Genomic DNA, 17,959 nt, shown 5'->3' with positions numbered 1-17,959 from the left:
TGCCTCAGTCAGGGCCTCAGTTTCTCCCCTTGTAAAGTGGTCAACCACCCTCTGGTGGCAATGCCCAACTGTGACCTAATGTGGGTGAACTGGCTGCAGGAAGTGTGGAGAGATCTTCGGGGGTTATTATTATTGTCTCTAAGGCTGGGAGGGCTGGAGAAGGTCATGAGGACATCAGCTGCCTGACTGGAGAGCCCCCCTGCCTCCCCATCCTGTGACCTAGGGCAGTGGGAGGAGCTATAGGGGGAAGCCTGTGACCTGCAACAGGCTGGGGCTGTCCCTGGTTCTGAGCAGAGGTAGCCTAGAAAGGACTTCAGAGAGTGACAGCCAGGTCTGGCCTTGGTCTGGCCTTGGTCTGGCCTAGGTCTGGGAACTCCCAACCTCCAGAGCCGCAGCCTACATTGAATCTCCTACAGAACCCAGCTTGGAGGTCTGTGCTGCTGTGGTGGGGCAGTGCTTCAGGACTGATTGGCAGGGGCCTGTTTCCAGGAAACTGTGGGTGGCTTCCAACCCACGTAGCATAGCACCCAGATGCTCAGGCATGACCTCCCACCCTACAATGTGCTGCTGAATGAAAGATCACAGATACTGAGCACCTACTGTGTGCTAGGCACTCTGCTAAGCACTTTTGTGTATCTTCTGATTTAAAACTGAAGCCCAAGAGAGGCCAAGTTTCTCAAACAAGGTTACCTAGCTAGTGAGTGGCGAAGCTGGTCTCAGGCTTGAGTTTTGGATTCAGGCTGCCAGAGTTCAGATCTGGGTGACTTATTAGCTATGGGACTCTTGGGCAATGACTGAGTTTCTTAGTTTCTTCCTCTGTGCCTTCCTCAAATGTTGGTTGTGAGATGAGGTCTATCAAGTGCTTCATACACAACAAAGGCCCAAAACATTGGACCCACTTTATTTCTCTTCTGTAGCAATAATCTGCTGTGGGACTCTGGGCTGGTCATCTGTCTACCAGGCCCCAGCATTCTTAATGGGTGCTGACCTTTCCTTGTCCCTCTCAGTAGGGTTATTAAGGATCAGATGCGATCAAAGTCCTGGAAGGGCCTGGGGGGAGGCCTTCAGTAGGACAGAAGAGCTAGACTGCTTGAACCCCCAGGGCTGCTGGGAATTTCCAGGACTTGCAGCTCACTGCAGGTCCTGATGCTCTTTGTTTGGGCCTGTTTCAAGCTGTCCTATCTCCTGTTGACCCCTGCAGGCATTTGAATTAGTGACCCTAAATCTACTCCAGGTTTCCCAAGAATTTTCCATGGAAGGGTTTTGTGGTCAAATAGGTATAGGAGGGTGGGAATCACCAAATCAAAAGAAAAAGTGGAAAATAGGGGTGGGAGGCATGGGGAGACGATGATCAAAGCATACAAAGCCCTCAATTAGGAGAAGCAGTTCCTTTTTCTTTTGAGCTATATTGCACAGCATAGTGAATGTAATAAGTAGTGTGTTGTACATCTCAGAATTGCTAAAAATAAATTTCAAATGTACTAACCATCAACAATGATAAGCACTTGAGGATATGCTAGATATGTTAATTAGCTTGTATCCGATGTTAATGACATTGTATCCATATATTGTAACATCTCTTTCTACCCCATAAGCATGTACAACTATTTTTAAAAAGCAAAATGAAGTCTGGGATACGGCTCAGTGGTGGGGTCCTTCCTGAGGGTTCTGTGTCTTCTTTCTGGCCCCCTCCCTCTGTGTCCTGTTCCCTCCCTCACAGCTGAGAGGTGGAGCTATGCCCAGTGTGTGGCCCCTGGAAGACACTTCTAGGCTGATGCAGGCACTAAGCCTTCATCCGGGCAGCAGAGGGCAAATCACCTCTGTCTTCTGGGCCTGTCTCCTCACTTGTATAAAAAAGCTCATCATGATGTGCATTTGCACTAGCCATTGGGAAGTCTGGCTCCAACACCATACGTGAACATACTCTATTAAATTTTCCATCCACGGACAAGGGTCCATAGTCTAACAATTCTGATAATTTCTGGGGACTGTGAGGACATGCAAAAATGAAGGAGGCCCCTGGCCATGGGATCGCGTGTGTTAAGACTCCTATGTCTGATTCACCCCCACGTTTGACGTTTGCCCTTCATGTATTGCTGCCCCTCTCTGGTCTCTCTTGCCCTGATCACCTTGGGAGTAGCCCAGTCAGCCTATCTCTGGGGATCTGTTTCACATGTGAGACGTGAGGCGTGCTGGTGAGCTTGTTCCCTGTTGAGAGCTGGTATTAAGAGTTGGGAGGAAACTCATGTCTCTCTGCTGAGAGCAGGTGGTCGCCAGCTTCTGCCCACTCCTTGGGTGCTCCCACTCCACATGGAGGGGTGCTGGCCACTGGCTGTACCAGGAGTGCTTCTGACTGTTCCACAGCCATTGGGATAGGACTGTTCCAGACCCTCTCCTGCCTGTGGCTGCGGGGATGGGGGCTCCCAGTGAAAGACCAGGAGGTGCCAGGCTTGGTGGGGAGGAGGTGATGCTTCCTTGGCAGGAGCTGTCCTCTGCCGGAAGGCTGTTTGCCCACGTTATTCTTAGCACTGACTCATTATAGAGTCTATTTTTAGCTCTGTTTCTAAGTGTCACCAACATCTGGTGCAGCCAGTACCAAAGGGGATGGGGTGGCAGGGCGACCCCTTTGGGCATTTCTGGGGACTGGAAGAGAGTAGGGACAGAGTCTTGTACTTCTTGCACCTGCCACAACTTGCAGCTCGGCAGGCAAGAGGTACCCTGTCTGTGCTCTGCTCGGGTGTTGATGGCTCCCTCATGAGCTCATCACTCCAGCTCCAGGTCCAGGTCCTGGGTTGGGGATGGGGTGCCATCCAGCTGGAGAGCCTGGGCCAAAGGTGCTCACCCGATAGGCTTCCCCTGGCCTGCTTGCTTCTTTAGGTGCAAGACAGAGATTACAGCCCCTAGGCCATGGGCAGGGTGTATACTAGACCTGAACCTGTGAGATTCTTTTTGGGAGAGGCCTCTTGCTGTGTCCCTTTCCCACATGTGAGCTGGGTGCCATTGCCTTGGGAGTTGTCAAGAATAGCTTGGCTCAGGCCAGGCGTGGTGGTGCACACCTGTAATCCCAGTGGCTCCAGAGGCTGAGACAGGAGAATCGCGAGTTCAAAGCCTGCCTCAGCAACCATGAGACCCTAAGGAACTCAGTGAGACCCTGTCTCTAAATAAAATACAAAATAGGGCTGGGAATGTGGCTCAGTGGTCGAGTGGCCCTGAATTCAATCCCTGATACCAAAAAAAAAAAAAAAAAAAAGAATAGCTTGGCCCGGAAGTTTGGAGGGCCAGGCTGTGGCCCTGTGCTAACTCAGCTATGCAAGCTGTGCACCGCCCCTGCTTCCTCTGGGCCTCGGTAACGCCAGGAAGCCAGAGAAAACTGTGGTCTTCAGACTCTCCCTCAGAACCCCAGGAGGTGATTTGATGGCTGACTGGGACGGGGAGAGGTACCACCAGGGGTCTAGGTGGTCTGGCCCTCTGTTGAGCGGCTTCATTCTCATGTTTTACGTGTCAAGGTTCCCAATACATTTTGAGAACAAGGTTCTGTTGCTGGAGTCCGCCTGGGATTCTGGTGGGTGACTTCCCAGTCTCTCTGCCTTTCTGTTCTGTGTCCTCCCCCTGCGCTTGACTGGATCCTGTGTGAGCACTGGGTACTCAGAGTGCCAGGCCCCCTCGGGGTGTGGGAGCTGCTCTGGGGTAAAGCTTTGAGTGTGGCCCCTTGCTTCCCTGCACTCTTGGGACTGGGCTGCCCTGAAGATAACAGTTGGTCCCAGAAGCCAGGACTTCCACGAGGAGGGGTAATACAGCCACATCCAGCATGTGGGTGGTACCCAAGAATTATTTAAAGTTAATGAATGAAATGGAGCCAGGTGTGGTGGCATAACCCCAACCATGGGAGGCTGAGGCAGGAGGATCTCTAGTTGGAGAGCCAGCCTGGACCACTTATCAAGACCCTGTCTAAAAAAAAAAAAAAATCGGGGGATGTAGCTGTAGCTCAGTGGTAGCACACCCTGGGTTCAATCCCCAGTACTGCAAAAAGAAAAGGGAAAGATAAAAGGATGAGGTGACACCAGCTTAGCATCCCTGGAAAGCAGTGCCTCCGAGTGGCGGTTCCCCGCCTACCTCCTCTTCCCTCCGCACCCCTCCCTCCTCCTTTCCTGTCCCTGCTTTCTTGGACTAGCCTGAAGCTCGCTCAGCCTTGGGTTCAAAACTCAGCCTTGGTCACAACTCTGAACAATGACACTTCCCCAATCTGAGTCTCAGCTTGATCATCTGTGACATGAGCTTCCGAAGGCTCCTGCCAGCTCCCGCAGCCTCTGATCTCAGGGCACAGGGCAATTCTCAGGGTGAAGGTAGACACGGTCCTGGCCTGACTGGTCCTCTTCTCCTCTGACGAGGCAGGAGCCCTCAGAGCCAGGGCGTTCTGAGATCACACTGTCCGGCACCCACAGGATGAGGTGTGGCCCATCCTGTGAGGAGTTGGGGTTTTTGGGTGTCAGGGGGTGGGTGGTCATTCAGCTGTGTCCACTGACCTGAAGTCACCACTATGAATCTTACGTGTGGCCTTCGGGGAGTATGGGCAACAGCCTGTAGGGACACACATTTGTATCGTTATGACTGGGTGTGAGGGAGTGTGTGAAATGTCATCAAGCCAGCAAGAGGGCAAGGACAGTCAGCTCCTGTTGCCAGGTGCTTCCCCGAGCTCCGAGGAGAATGGAAAGTGATTTCAGCAAAGGGGCCTTCCCTGTCTGGGCCACCGCCCTGGGTACGAGATGGCTCTGCTCTTCCATTCCCGGCTGCCACAGGTGCCCTGTCTTTCCCTCCCCCTTGCCTTAGACCTGCTTCTCACTCGGGATGAGGGGCTGCCTTTACCTGGAGTTGGACACCCCTCTAGGGCATTTCAGAGGGGTGGGCTCACCCCATCTGCAGCCACAGGAGTCAGCATCAAGCCCCCCAGATCCTGAGACCTGGCAATCTCTGCCCCAGTGGAAATGGCTTGCTGAGGCCAGGCTGGGACGCTGTGCTCAGCACCAGACACCAGCCCAGTGGTTTTCCAGCTTGAGAAAACCTGCCAGGGAGGGGTGAGGACAGCTCCACCTGCCCACCGTTCAGCCCGCTACCCTGGCTGCAGCAGTCTGGTGACTCATTCCCCTGGGGAGTGAGCCAGAACCCTCCTGGGGCACCCAGGCCCTGGTGCAGGCCCGCTGGCCAGAAGTCCTGGGTGCCTCAGAAAACCTGTACTGAGCCCAGGGCCTGGCAAGCCGGGGAGAGAGAGAGGAGGGAGGCCCTTTCTTCAGGGGTGGGGGTGCATCTCAGCCAGACTCTTTTGCATCTTTTCCTGCCCCTGCCCTCTGCACCCTCTCTCTGGTCACCTGGGAGGCTGCAACCCCAGGTTATGTAATGGATCCAAAATGCCTCTCGTGAGCAGCCATCAGCCACTAGACTCAGGAGTCCCCATTTCCCCAGTGGTTGCCATCTGGGAAGCTCCTGTCCCCTCCTCAGGCTCAGAGGAGTGGGTAGTGCTTGCCCACCCTGGGCCTGGCTGTGCTGCCTGGGAGGGGGTGGGAGGCTCTCTCCAGGGAAATGAATTCTTGGCCTGACCCCAGATGCCAGCCTGCCCAGCCCCGCTCCAGGGTAACACTGGGTGCACACACAGCCCCATTGTGTGCCTGGGCCCTGTGCCCGCCGCAGGCCTGGCACCAGCTCTATCAACAGCAGTGGCTCCGACAACTCCTCAGCAACCCCTGCCAGGGACTGAGCCCTTGAGCCCCTGGTGAGGAGAAAGGGAGGAAGGAGACTGGTGACTGGGGGGCGTGTCCTGGGTGAGGGGCCAGGACCACTCAGATAGATAGTTGAGAAAGTACCAGCCTGAGAGATAAGAGCAGGGAGACAGCCTCTTTCACAGAGGGAGACACTGAAATATCAAGGGCTTTAGGAACTTGCCTGGGCCTTGCAGCTAGCAGAGGCGCTGCGTGGGACCCAGGCTGCCTGGAGCTGGGTGCGGGGCTCTGAGCCCCATCCTGCTGCCCCTTCAGCCTGTAGGCCATGCTCCCGGGAAGGCAGGCAGGCTCCTTCTTTCCACAGTCCAACTGGGGAAGCAAGTCAGGCTTCCTTCTGGGAAGTCTGTGTCCCCGGGGCAGAAGGGGACCCGGGAATGGAAGGGTCTGAAATCTCCAGGTGCTTGGATAGGTGAGGAAATTCATGGTCAAGGAGGGTACTGGCGACTGGGCAGGCAGGGCAGATCTCCAAAGCAGGAGGGCAGCTTCTGTGCCTCCGTTTCCCCACTCTACCCACACTGTATATCCTCTGTGACTTCTGGAAAGGAATATGGTAGAGGTGTGGTCAGAACTGGGGCTGGACCCCTTGCCTAAGCTCCGCAGGCTGGTCAGGAAGCCTCATGTCCCCAGGCAGGAGTGTGAGGCTCCTGATGCTTCTGCTCTGAGAGCTTGGCCTGAGCTGCCCCTCCTGCTCAGCCTGAAGGGGTCTCTGGGCTGTGAGTCTACCAGGGGGCAGCCCAGCTACTCACTGCAAGGATCCCACCTTTGCCTACTGCCCAGGACCTTGTCCCTCTGTGCTAAGGTGAGAGTGCCCAGACATGGCTCTGATGGGGTTTGCCCTGATTTTCCACTTTCCAGACTAGACCCACTCCATCGGCTCTGATTCTCTAGGGCCTGTGGAAGTGCAAGGGCTCCTCATCGGCAGCCTACCGTCCTTGCTGTCCTGTCCATCCTAGACCTGAGGCCTGGCTCCCTCCTTCAGCACCACCTGAGCCCTCTTAGCAAAGGGACAGAGCATTCTGCAGAGACCACAGGATTGTGAAAGGCTGGGGCTGGGCCACAGAGAGAGATGGGGAAGATAGAAGCCGGAAGGGGACATGGAGGCTGGGTCCTTCCTAGCCCACCCTGGAGCCTCACCTCCTCCTCCATGCTACCCCGGCTCATCTGCCTCCAACAGCCGGTCAACACCTCTTCCCCAAGGCCACAGGACTGGGCATGGTGAGCCCACAGCATGTGAATGAGGGTCACATCTGAGTGCCCTCTGCCCGAGGCTGGTGGGAGGTACGCCCAGCGACAGCTTGAGGACCTCACGCGCTAGCTAGAAAACCAGACGGGAACTTCCTGGGGCCTCGGTTTTTCATTTGCAGAATGGGTACTCTAATTTACTTCCCTCCTTCCCAGGCTTGTTGGGAAGGCCACATGAAGTAATCTGTGGTGCCCTGAGAAACCGTTCCTGGCAAACAGCTCAGTGTTCAACGCAGGCTTCAGTGGTCGCAGTACTAGGAAGAGTGGCAAGTAGTAGAAGTACAGTTGTGATATTGGTTAATGGTGTTTTTCCAAAGTAAGGCAGCGGCTGGCTTTCTCAGTCTGTATTCCTGTGCCAGGCACAGAGGCTGGCTTGGAGCAGAGGAAGTAATTGTTCTCAAATGGGGATCAGAGGAGGGCAAAGTCAGGGGAGCTGCTTGTGGAGGGGGAGGTCCCGGAGCAGCACCTCCAGAGAGGAGGAGGCTGGAGAGCCAGGTTGGGTTGGGTGTGAGTGAGAGGGTCCCCTTGGCTGTGCCCAAGGCTACTGGGGGGCGAGAGTCCTGGTCATCTGAAAGGCCCCCCCCCCCAGGAGCATGGCCTGTATCTGGAGAGCGGTGGGGAGCTATGGGGTGATAAAGCAGGGGATGACCTCTCCTTGTTGCTCATTTTGTTTCTTGGTCTTCAGGGCTATTTGTTCTCCACTTCTCCCAGGACAATACATCATTTTCTCTACTCTTCTTCCTCTTCCATCTGAGGCTCGCTCCCACCCCAAATACTCACTTCTACCCCAAATAGCCTCTCCTTGCTGGCGCAGCCTGCTCTCCCTGTCCTGCCTTCATCTGGCTGCCCCTTCCTCTCCTGGATCCCGACCCACCTTCTCTGAAGTAGGAGATTGGGTGGAGCTGATCTGGAGGGGAGAAGGGTCTGACATGACATGACCACGTGTTGGGGACGGGTGTGATGGTGGCAGGGCCAGGAGGATCCCCTCATTCTAGCATAGCCCTGTATATTTTTCAAGGAATGACCCTCCCCCCAGTAGTGTGACTAAGGCTCATTAGAAGGATCTTGTTTTACGTTTGTCATCCTGATAAATGAAAATATAAGTTTCCATAACAGATTAATTAGGAAGTAGTGAGATCTTGTTGTTTTGCTTGAAATTTAGTGGAAAGGAATTTTGAACCAGATGGGAACCCGACTATAGACAACAAACGTGTCCCTCCCTTCTCCTTTCAAACATTCAGCTACTTGTCCATCCATTATCCATCCATCTATTATGTACAACCATCCATCCATCCATTGTATCCAGCCATCCATTCATTCATCTATCCATTATTTTATATTTTATAAATTAGATAATTTACATTTAGTCATATAGAAACTCTCCAGGATGGCCATTGTTCTCATTTTACACATGAGGATACTGAGATCCTATGAATTTAAGTACGTTGTTGAAGGTCACACTTCTAGTAAGTGACAGATCGGAGATTCAGCTCTAACCTTCAAAACGCACACTCTTAGTGTTGAGTCAGAGGACCTCCATCAATGTCCCCAGTGCCTACTTCTGAGGTGAAGCACGACAGATGTGTGAATGAGTGGGGAATGCTGGAGTTCCCTAGCTCTGCTCAGAAGCAGCCTGCGGGTGGAGGGCAAGGCGGGGCTGCTGATCCCGTTAGCATTTGATTTCTTTTCCATACCACTTGCCGTCCTGGAGAGTCCTATTTCTTCTCTCCATCTCCCCAATTTGGCTTCTGAGGGCAGTCTTACCTTCCCACAGGTAGGAAAGTTCCAGGTGCACGTTTGGTCCCTGCATCCAGCCCCTCCACCATCTCCCCACGAATGTTCCCATGCTGCCTCTCAGCTTCCCCACAGGTGGGCCAAATCCCTTTCCCCCTGTCCCTTTTATGGGCCATTCTCTAAGCTGTTAGTGTTAGGTGCTCAATTCCAGATCAACATTGCCTGCCCAGTCCCCCGTGGGCAACATAAGGATGTGAGTGCAAATAGTTTATTTGGGGGTTCCCCCAGGGAGCACCTGCAAGAGCAGAATCTGTGAGACAGGGCAGAGGAGGGACTGTTGAACTGCACATTGAGGAGCAGGTGACTGCTGTGGGTACCCTGGCCCACAAGAATTCTCCCTGGGGGCTTCATGGGACTTGCTTTAGAGTTCCCTAGCAGAGGGACTGGCATCTTTGCCTAGGGGACCCAGGGGGAGGGCAGGGTGCTATTCCATCAGCCCTGGCAGGTAGAAGTACTGTGGTGGGCAGCCTTTGGACAGTGAGTGCCCAGGGGATGTGCATATGTGGGGTGGCTGATGGCTTCTGCTGTCCTCAGCAAGCCCAGGCCTTGCAATTATGTGTTCAACAGATAAAGAGAATCTATTAGGTGCCTTGGACAAAAAAGAGGAAGCTAGCCGGAACGGTGGCCCATGCCTGTAATCCCAGTGGCTCGGGAGGCTGAGGCAGGAGGATTGCGGGTTCAAAGCCAGCCTCAGCAAAAGCAAGGTGCTAAGCAACTCAGTGAGACCCTGTCTCTAAATAAAATACAAAATAGGGCTGGGGATGGGGCTCAGTGGTTGAGTGTCCCTGAGTTCAATCCCTCGGTACAAAAAAAAAAAAAAAAAGAGGAAACTATTAGGACCTTCCTCCATGAGTGAATGTGATTCTCCCAGCCCGCCCTTCCCTGGCTGCGCTTCCAGGCCCAGCCCAGGCCAGTAGCAACTCTGTGCTCCCTCCTCTCCTAGGAGGCGCCCATGTGCCGAGTGCACCAGGCCTGGAGCTGTCAATCCCCTCCAACTCCAGCATTCTGAGACCGTGATTGCAGCGGTTTTCTGACTTCCTTTCCTTTCTCTCACTGCCCCCATCTCTTCCCCGGCCCCATGGTTGCCACGTGGCTGCCCCTTAGGCAGCCGGGAGCTGAACCTTCTGGTGCCCTTGCTGTGTGTCTCCATCAGAACTAGAGTAGTTCATGGAGTACTGGGAGTCATCTTAGGCTAAGGCACCCCTGTTTGTCCCCAGCGGAAGCTCTGCCAATGCCTGCTTCCTGGAGAGCAGCCTCCTCCCTCTGGCTGCACCTGCTTCCACCCAGACCTTGCAGCCTCCCAACACAGGTCTCCCACCTTATGGGGCTGAGGGAACAGCAAGAGTTAAAAAAGAGGGAAGTGGTGTAGGTAGGGCCCCTGTGTGTGGGGGTGGGGAGCAGGGCCAGGGCTGGGCCTAGCTGGCCTGGCTGCACACTCCCACTGGAAACTGCACTGGGCCAGGGGCAGGGATGCTGGGTTTCTAACCCCTTGACGTTTCTACTACCATACCAGGTTTGGGCAGGGCGTGTGTGCCAGGGCGGGAGTGTGGGTGCCTGTTCTGACCAACCTCATCACTTCTGACATTCCCCCCAGCTTACTAGGAGCGTCCACTCCAAGCCAGTTGCCAGGGCCAGATGCCACCCTTTGCATCTCTGTACCCCACTTGCATAGAAAAGTGGCTGCACTTCTTCCAGGCTGGGGTGTGGTGTGATAGCAGGAGGGACTGAAAGTGGAGGCTGTCCATTCTTGTCTCAGGTTTAAACTTAGGCATCTCGATCCAGGAAGGAGGTCTGAGGCACCTGCCGCCCGAGCTTCACCGCCGTGGGGGAAAGTAGAGCAGCTCTGAGCCTTGGAGCTGGGGAGGCAGAGGGCATGGAGATAAAGATAATTATAGGGGGAGAGCAGAGTTCCTGACGCTCTTCCCACACCCAGCGCGCACACTTCAACCCTCCACTCTTCTCTCTGTCCTGGTAAGGGCAAAGGTTTCTTGTAGTATTTAAGGACAAAAAAAGGGATGGGGCTCAAGGACAGGTCAGTGGGAATTTGGGGGAAAGACCTTCATGTTCCTGTCGTACCTGTGTGTGCCCCGAGGAGATGGTGGCAAGTGGTTGGCCCGGATGGATCATTGGAATGTTGTTCTAGAAAGTCAGTTCTGGGGGGGGCAGGGCGATTTTCAGGGCAGGTGTCCTCAGGCTTCTCTGGCTGGTGGGGTGGAAAAGCCAGCCGAATGTCCCCAGCGGGGTAGGAGCCAAGCAGAGCTCCGGGCCTGGGGGGCCAGCCTCGCTGGAGCTGAGTGTGCTGGGCCACGGACAGCACCCTGGCCCAGCAGCCTGTGGACATGGTGCCGCTGTTGACCGCTCTCAGATCTCCTGGCAGGCAGGGCAGGGGCGCCCAGTGGGGGAGAGCAGCTCCGTGGCAGGCAGTTCTGCGTTACTGCCTGTGGTCATCCGGTGCCTCGGCCTGCGCTGGCCGCCCGGACCTGCCCCCACCAGGCATGAGTCACATCGAAAGCAGAAGCTGCCAGACACCGTGCCGGGTGAAGTGAGGCAGAACCAACTGTGCTATTTTGGAACCTGGTTAATTCCCCTCCTGTCCCTCCGCCTCCCCTTTCTCAGTGCTCCCACCCCCTCTGATCTCTGCATTCGCCTTCCTTAGGGGACAGTTGGGATGGGACTCTTTCCCTGGCATGTATGTGGAAAGGGTGATGAAATATCCCCTCGTCAGACCCTCCTCCTTGGCCAGGGGGTGCTGGCTTCTCGGGGAGCAGCCCTGGGCAAGTTTTGGGGGGCAGGGTGCCCCCTCCTGGCAAGAGCTGGCAGGCAGGGCAGCCCTGGCAGATGACATCCTGCCTCTGAGCACTGGCCTTTGACTGGCACCACTCCTACCCCTGCCCATCTTGGGCCACCCTCCGGCCAGCTGTCAGCTGCTTCTCCCAGGGTGTGAGCTATGAGAGCTTCAGGGGCTCCCGGCAGCAAACCTCAGAGGGTTAGGAGGGATTTCCGGACCCTCAGGGGAGATATTTTGGGGCCCAAGGGCCTTTCCAGAACCTGTGAAATCATACGCCCTCCAACAGCCCCAGTCGATCCCCTGGTTAGTAGCTCGCTCTTGGGCACCCTAGACCTGCCTGGGATTCTGGCCTCACATTTTAGGGTTTCTTTGGCATCCATGTGAACCTGGGGGCCCTGACAGTACAACCTACAGCAGTGACAGAGGCCTGTGGGTGTGTGTTTCTGAGCTGGAGATAAGAGCTGTCACTTGTTCCTAGGCAGAGTGGACAAGGGTCCCTGCCTCTCTTGCAGTTGTGTGGTTGGGGACAAGGTGGGCTTTGCCATTGTTCTGTGTGAGTGTTCTTGAGAGTTGGGTGCAGCCTCTGCTGTGTGTGGCCATGTCGCAGGGGACCCTAGAGTCAGAGCACCACATGGCCATTTGTACCACAGCGATATGGTACGGTGTAAGTTTGTGTACTGGGAAGGAGAGTCATCAGGCAGGTGACCAATTAAAATTCAGATCCTTGCCAACCTCATGTGAGTGGGCCTTGGACTTCTCATTGCTTGGATGGAGTTGGGGTGTAGGCAGGTGGGAGGGAAGGTCAGAGCAGGATGGAGGAAACAGTGGGCTCTAGGCCTGCCACGGGGACTTCACCATCCTCGAGCCTCCTGTGTGCCCAGACACACACTGTCCTTGAGGTTGTCAGCCCTCCGTGGGAGCTGTTCTTTGGGAGGCAAGCCCTAGGAAGGTGTGCATGTGACTGGGAGCATCTCTATGTGCAAGAGGCGGTGTGTGAATGGGTGTGTCTCACACGGCGGTCGGGTGGCTTTTCCAGTGGTAGCCACCCCGACTTTTAGACTGTTCCCCATAGACATCAACTGCTTCCTCCACCTGGCAGGCCACAGCCCAGTGCCTAGTGAGGCCACTGAGCACAGAGCCAGCCTGGAGCCTTGCACTATGGTCTCCACTTAGCTCTTCTGGGGCCCAAGAGGCAGGGCTCTTTGCTCAAGTTCACTGTGAGGTTCAGAGTACCCCGTCCGTCCTGTATCTCTCTCCTCCTGGGGCCACCACTTCCCTGCTGTCTCCTCCACATGTCACCCAATTTCATGCTTGAAACCAAGTCCGCAGCAGACAATAAGTAGTTTCTTGATGGTGCCCATAAGTCTCCTGGGTGATTTGTCTTCTGACTCTGTCCGCCTGGGCTGGGGCTGGGAGACTGCGTTCCAACCAGCGCCAGGGGCTGCGATGCCCTGCAGATCAAGCTTTGAGCAATAAGGCCCCTGCCATCGGAACTCCAGCCGGGAGGACAGGGGCCACCAGGCAGGGAGCTAACACCGGCAGACCACCCCCTCCAGGCCAGGTGTGTCAGAGCTTCCACTCCTTTTACCTCCCCTCCTACTCGGAGAAAGGTGGGTTGGCTGCCGTCTGTTGTACAGAGGGGGAAACTGAGGCTCTGGGAGTTCAAGCACCTGCCCTGGTCACATCTCTGGGAAGAGGCAAAGCCAGATTGGAACTCTGTTCTACTGGGGCCTCAGGGACCACAGGGGCTAACCTACCTATCATCCATGGAAATGTAGTGCCCTTTGCTTGCTGGGGAAGGGGGCAGGCTTAGTGGAGGAGGGGTACCCACAGCTGCAGCCTCTGTGACCTTCCCCTTCCCCTTTCCTGTCTAAGGAGCCATCTGTGGGCTGGACCCTCTCCCTCCACGCTCACTGCACAGTGGGGTCCAGTGCCAGGTCTCTGATCCAGGTCATCAGATTTCTGTCCCACCTTGATAGAACCCCTCCAAACCCTCTCACGGCCCACGATAACTGCCTCCATGAAATTCAGATATATGGTTCCAGGGCTCCTGTGCATGGATGGGCAACTTAACAGAAAAGAGTGTCTGCAGCTGGGGATGTCCCACGTCCTGGGGCATCAGGAAGGTCTGAGGGGTGCTCGGGCTTCTCTGCGGACCTTCTGAAGGGTTCACTGAGGGTGGCATGACATGGGAGTAGGGCAGGGCTTGGAGTGCAGGAGACAGTAACCTATCTGCGTGGGGGTCTTTCCTGTGCTCCCTGGCTTCCTCTCTGCTAGAGCCAGTGGTGGTCACACATCCACGAGAGACCTGGGCTCAAATCCCCACTTCACTGTTTTTGAGGTGTGACCTTGAACATGACATTGAACCTTTCTGAGTCTCAGTTTCCCCTCTCCCATTTGAGGTGTTTGTGGGATTGCGTGAGGTCTAACATGGGCCTGGTAGGGACACAGGGAGTACTTGCTGAACTGGTGACCTGGGATGAGTGAGCGTTTGCTGGGCTATTGGTCGAGCATGGCCAATGGTCCTGTGTCTGCCCTAATGGGGGAGAGGGGTGGATGTTCCAAAGAAGAGAGGTAATTTTTCTGGAAGCTTCCTGGTACCTGGGGAGCTTAATAAGTGGCCAGTAAACAACTAGAGAACAAAGCAGAGTAGACACGGGCAGGACACTGGAGTGGACACTACAGGAGTAGGGTATAGGGGGCAAGGAAAGGGGGGTTCCAGTCTCCTGGCCCCACTCCAACATGGGAAAAGGGGGCTGCCTGCTAAGGGGAACGTTAGACTGCACAACGTGGTGAGGGATTCAGCAACCTGTGTGTGTGAGAAGGAGAAAGAGAGACAGGGAGACAACGGACCAGCAAGAGGCAGAGACAAAGGGCATGCAGGGTGTCTTGGCTGGATCCAGGCATGTCATGTCACATGGGTGGAGCACCCCAGGACCTTTCCATCCCCTTCACTTCCACCTACATGTCCCCCCACCCTCACCTCCCTGGTCTGCCACTCGTGACAGTCCTCGTGGGGTAGGCCTCATGCACTGTCCCTGTGGTATAGAATGGGCGCCTTTCTGGTCTGGAAAGGCCTTTGAAGCTGCCCCGTGAGCTGCACAGTGGTCCCACCTTGCCCCAGGCAGACAGGCTGGTCAGGCCGAGGCGCCAGCTCCCACCCTTTCCTGTGGGATGTGAGCTGGGACTTGGGGTTGACAGGCCTGGGCTGTGGGAACTGGAGGCCACTAAGCTGCTGCCCTTCCTCCCCTCCCCTTCCTTTCCCTCCTCCCCAGTCCTGCTGGGGGCTAAGAGGTTTAAAAACAAGCCTCAGACTGCACCTGCCCCGGCCTGCAGCTCCTGCATCCCAGCAGAGTGTGTCTGGGTCCCAGGGTTGCTCTGCTGCACTGGAGTGTGACTTGCAGGCCTCCTTCTGGAGCCTTGGCTTCCTCATGTAACTCACTATTTTCTGATCTTTATTCATTACAAATAGGAGTTGGATCAACCAGTGCCAAGTGTTTCTACTTGGCAGAGTGATTCTTTTGCATGAAAGATACAGAAGCCCATCCCAGCCTCTACATGCTGTTGGAGATCAGTGACACTCAGCCACCGTGCTGGAGGTCGGACTACAACTGCCCACTGGGTGGGGTCCTGGGGGCAGCCTTCTGGGGTGCTGGGGCTGTTGTCTGGCTCCACTAGGTGGTCGCACAGGGGTACACACCTCTTAAAAGGCCGCCAACACACTCCTCGAATCTGTGCATTTTGCTGGGATCATGTGTACCTCAGCAAAACAGAAAAAGACCAAAAACAATGAATTAAAAATGTTGAAAGCATGTACCACTGACCTCATTTCTGCTTCCTGTACAAGAACCTTCCAAATCAAACAGTGCACACTTAACCCGGGGAAGTCAGGTTGCTGTTTTTCAATATTGGAAGTAGCCAGAGGGCCCCATGGCCACCCTTCATAACCTCTAGGGAGCCACTGGGCCAGATAACATAATAACTTGTATTATTCAGTGTCTCCAATGTGCTAGGCACTGTGCTAGGTAGCCTGCCTACTCAATATGCCTTTAGAATCCAGAGAGATGAATATAGTTCTTCACGTTTTCTCAGGTCCACTGCTGCACGGTCTATAAACACCCATGGCTTTGGGCGAGGCCTTTCTGCCCCTGTCCAGTAAAGAGAGGTAGAGATCATGCTGCAACTGCCTGGGGCCCTCAGATGGCTGTGTGGCTACCTGGGCAGATGGATGGGGTCCATTCCGAAAGGAACTTAAAAGGGGCAGAAAGCAGGGACTTGTACACGGACATTCCCAGTGGGCCTGGGTAGAGTGACAGTGAACAGCAATGATACCGAAGACAAGTTTCTCTGCCCACACTTTCACCCTTGCAGAGGGTCCCACAGCCAGGATCCCCATGCAGGGTACTGTGAGAGAGGAGGACCCAGCTGACAAGCCCTGTGGACCAATGGGGAGATGGAAGCCATGCCAGACATTGAGTTCACCACAAGGCCTGTATGTGAACCCAAATGTTTTGATCCCAAGTCCTCTGCCCTTCCCATGGAATCTTATGGGCAGGGCTGGGGGCCCCTGGGAGTCATAAGAGACCTCCCCACCCCAGCTCTGTTTGGACTGGGGCCAAGCCAATGCCCCCCAGACCCCATGGGGACCCATGACTGCCTCTGGGACTTGGAATGGCCTTGCCTAAGGCATGGGGATTATATAGACATTCTTATTCTGTTTCCTGCAGTTCACCAGGCCTTCTTACCACCTCCTGTGCCAGAGGGAGCTCAGAAAAAAACAGAACCAACCCGGAACCTGGAATCTTCCCCCCTCTTTCCTTCCCAAGGCTGAGAGCCTTCAGGAGGTCACGGGGTCCTTTCCACCTGGGGACTATTTAGGAGGCCTCCCTTGGTGGTCAGTGAATTCCCCTGGAACTGACTGCAGCTCCTGCACAGTGGGGAATTTGGAACAGACTCAATGAGAAGGAAACTTCTTCCGACCACAAAGGCACAGAACCTAACAGGCATCCCCGCCGCTGGGATCACACGCTTTGTTGTTTCATCCGTCAGACATGCTTTTCTGGGAATACAGGAAATTATCTCTACCCTTTGAGGAAGGGTAGTTTTTTCTCCTGTGGTTGAGGGTTCCAGATAGTTCCATCATCCTGGACACCCTCTGGCCCTGGGGCTAGATAGAAGAGACCAGCCACTGAAAACTTCTGGTGGCTGGGGACTTCTTCAGAGGGAATCCCTAAAACAAAACATGCAACCTTCAGCCCAAGCGCAGCACGCAGGAGGGAAGCCAAACTCCTAGCTCAGGGTTAGGGCGGGGAGCCAGACTGCAGGACCAGCTTCTGCAGTTGCCTGGAGCAACAGCCTCTTGCACTTGTGTTTCCTCATCTGTGAACTGGGGACAATAATGAAACTCATATTTGCAAAGGAATGTCAAAATTAAATATGGTGCTTCAATCAGAACCTGGCACATAATGAGAACTTCATTAGCATAAGCTGCTTGCAAAAAACGACACACGTGTTCACTCTTCCAAAAGATTAAAACACACACAAACACTCCTCCTAATTGCATCATCCAAGGAAGTCAGAAATAATTTTGTATATTTTCTCCCAAGAGGTTCTTCTCATTTTTACAGTGATGAGCAGACTTTTTATAAAATTTTGCATGCTACTTTTTGTCACTTGATATATCCCCATGGTGTTTATTTGTAAGCATAACAACCATCAGGAGGGACCCACTGTAACTTATTTTACTACCTATTGCTGGACATGGGGATTTAAAATTTTTTTCTATATATAATGTGAAGTGCATCTGTATGCATAAAAGCCTTTTGTGCATTTGCTAGCCTCTCTCAGGCTAGCAAATACATACAAATTGCCAGTGAGGTACATACTAGCCATCTGTTGGAGGTGCCTGGTACCAAAGGCATTGTAAAGTCGTGGACACATTTGTGTGTGGTAGAAAGTAATTTGCTTCACTCTTAAACTCTGTAAGGTCTGCCTTCACTCTTATGTGACTTTTAAAAATGAAACAAACTGCAACTGAGCTGCTGGCCAAAGATCACAAACACCTGCCACCAATTACAAAACATTCCGAGTCCCCCCACCCACCAAGCCCACCTGGTCCTCCCTCTCAGGCACTCCCCCAAGGCCAACTGAGGATCCTGACTTCTAACACAGTAGATGCATTTGGGCTGTTTTTGAACCTTACACGCACCAATCGTGCTGTGTGCATTTTTGTGTCTGGCTTCTGTTGCGACACGGTGTCTGTGAGAGCCTTCGGTGTTGTGTGTGACAACAGTGGTTCGCTCTCATTGCCGAGCTGCATTCTGCTGTGTCCCTGTGCCACTCTTCTTTATTCCTTTTTCTTTAA

The 17,959-nt window shown here is 54.3% G+C and overlaps 1 long non-coding RNA gene across 1 annotated transcript; it reads left to right on the top strand.

Annotated features, from left to right (window-relative positions):
- Window positions 1–121: 121 nt before the first annotated feature.
- Window positions 122–16,361, top strand: LOC125617451. The gene is made up of 2 exons (XR_007348454.1): window positions 122–5,764; window positions 15,068–16,361. It is a non-coding gene; the product is annotated as an uncharacterized LOC125617451 (long non-coding RNA).
- Window positions 16,362–17,959: the final 1,598 nt, after the last annotated feature.

The sequence above is a fragment of the Marmota marmota genome, unplaced genomic scaffold, assembly GCF_001458135.2.
Source record: "Marmota marmota marmota unplaced genomic scaffold, marMar, whole genome shotgun sequence".
In the NCBI taxonomy this organism is placed as follows: domain Eukaryota; kingdom Metazoa; phylum Chordata; class Mammalia; order Rodentia; family Sciuridae; genus Marmota; species Marmota marmota.
This window is presented reverse-complemented; position numbering and strand designations above follow the sequence as displayed.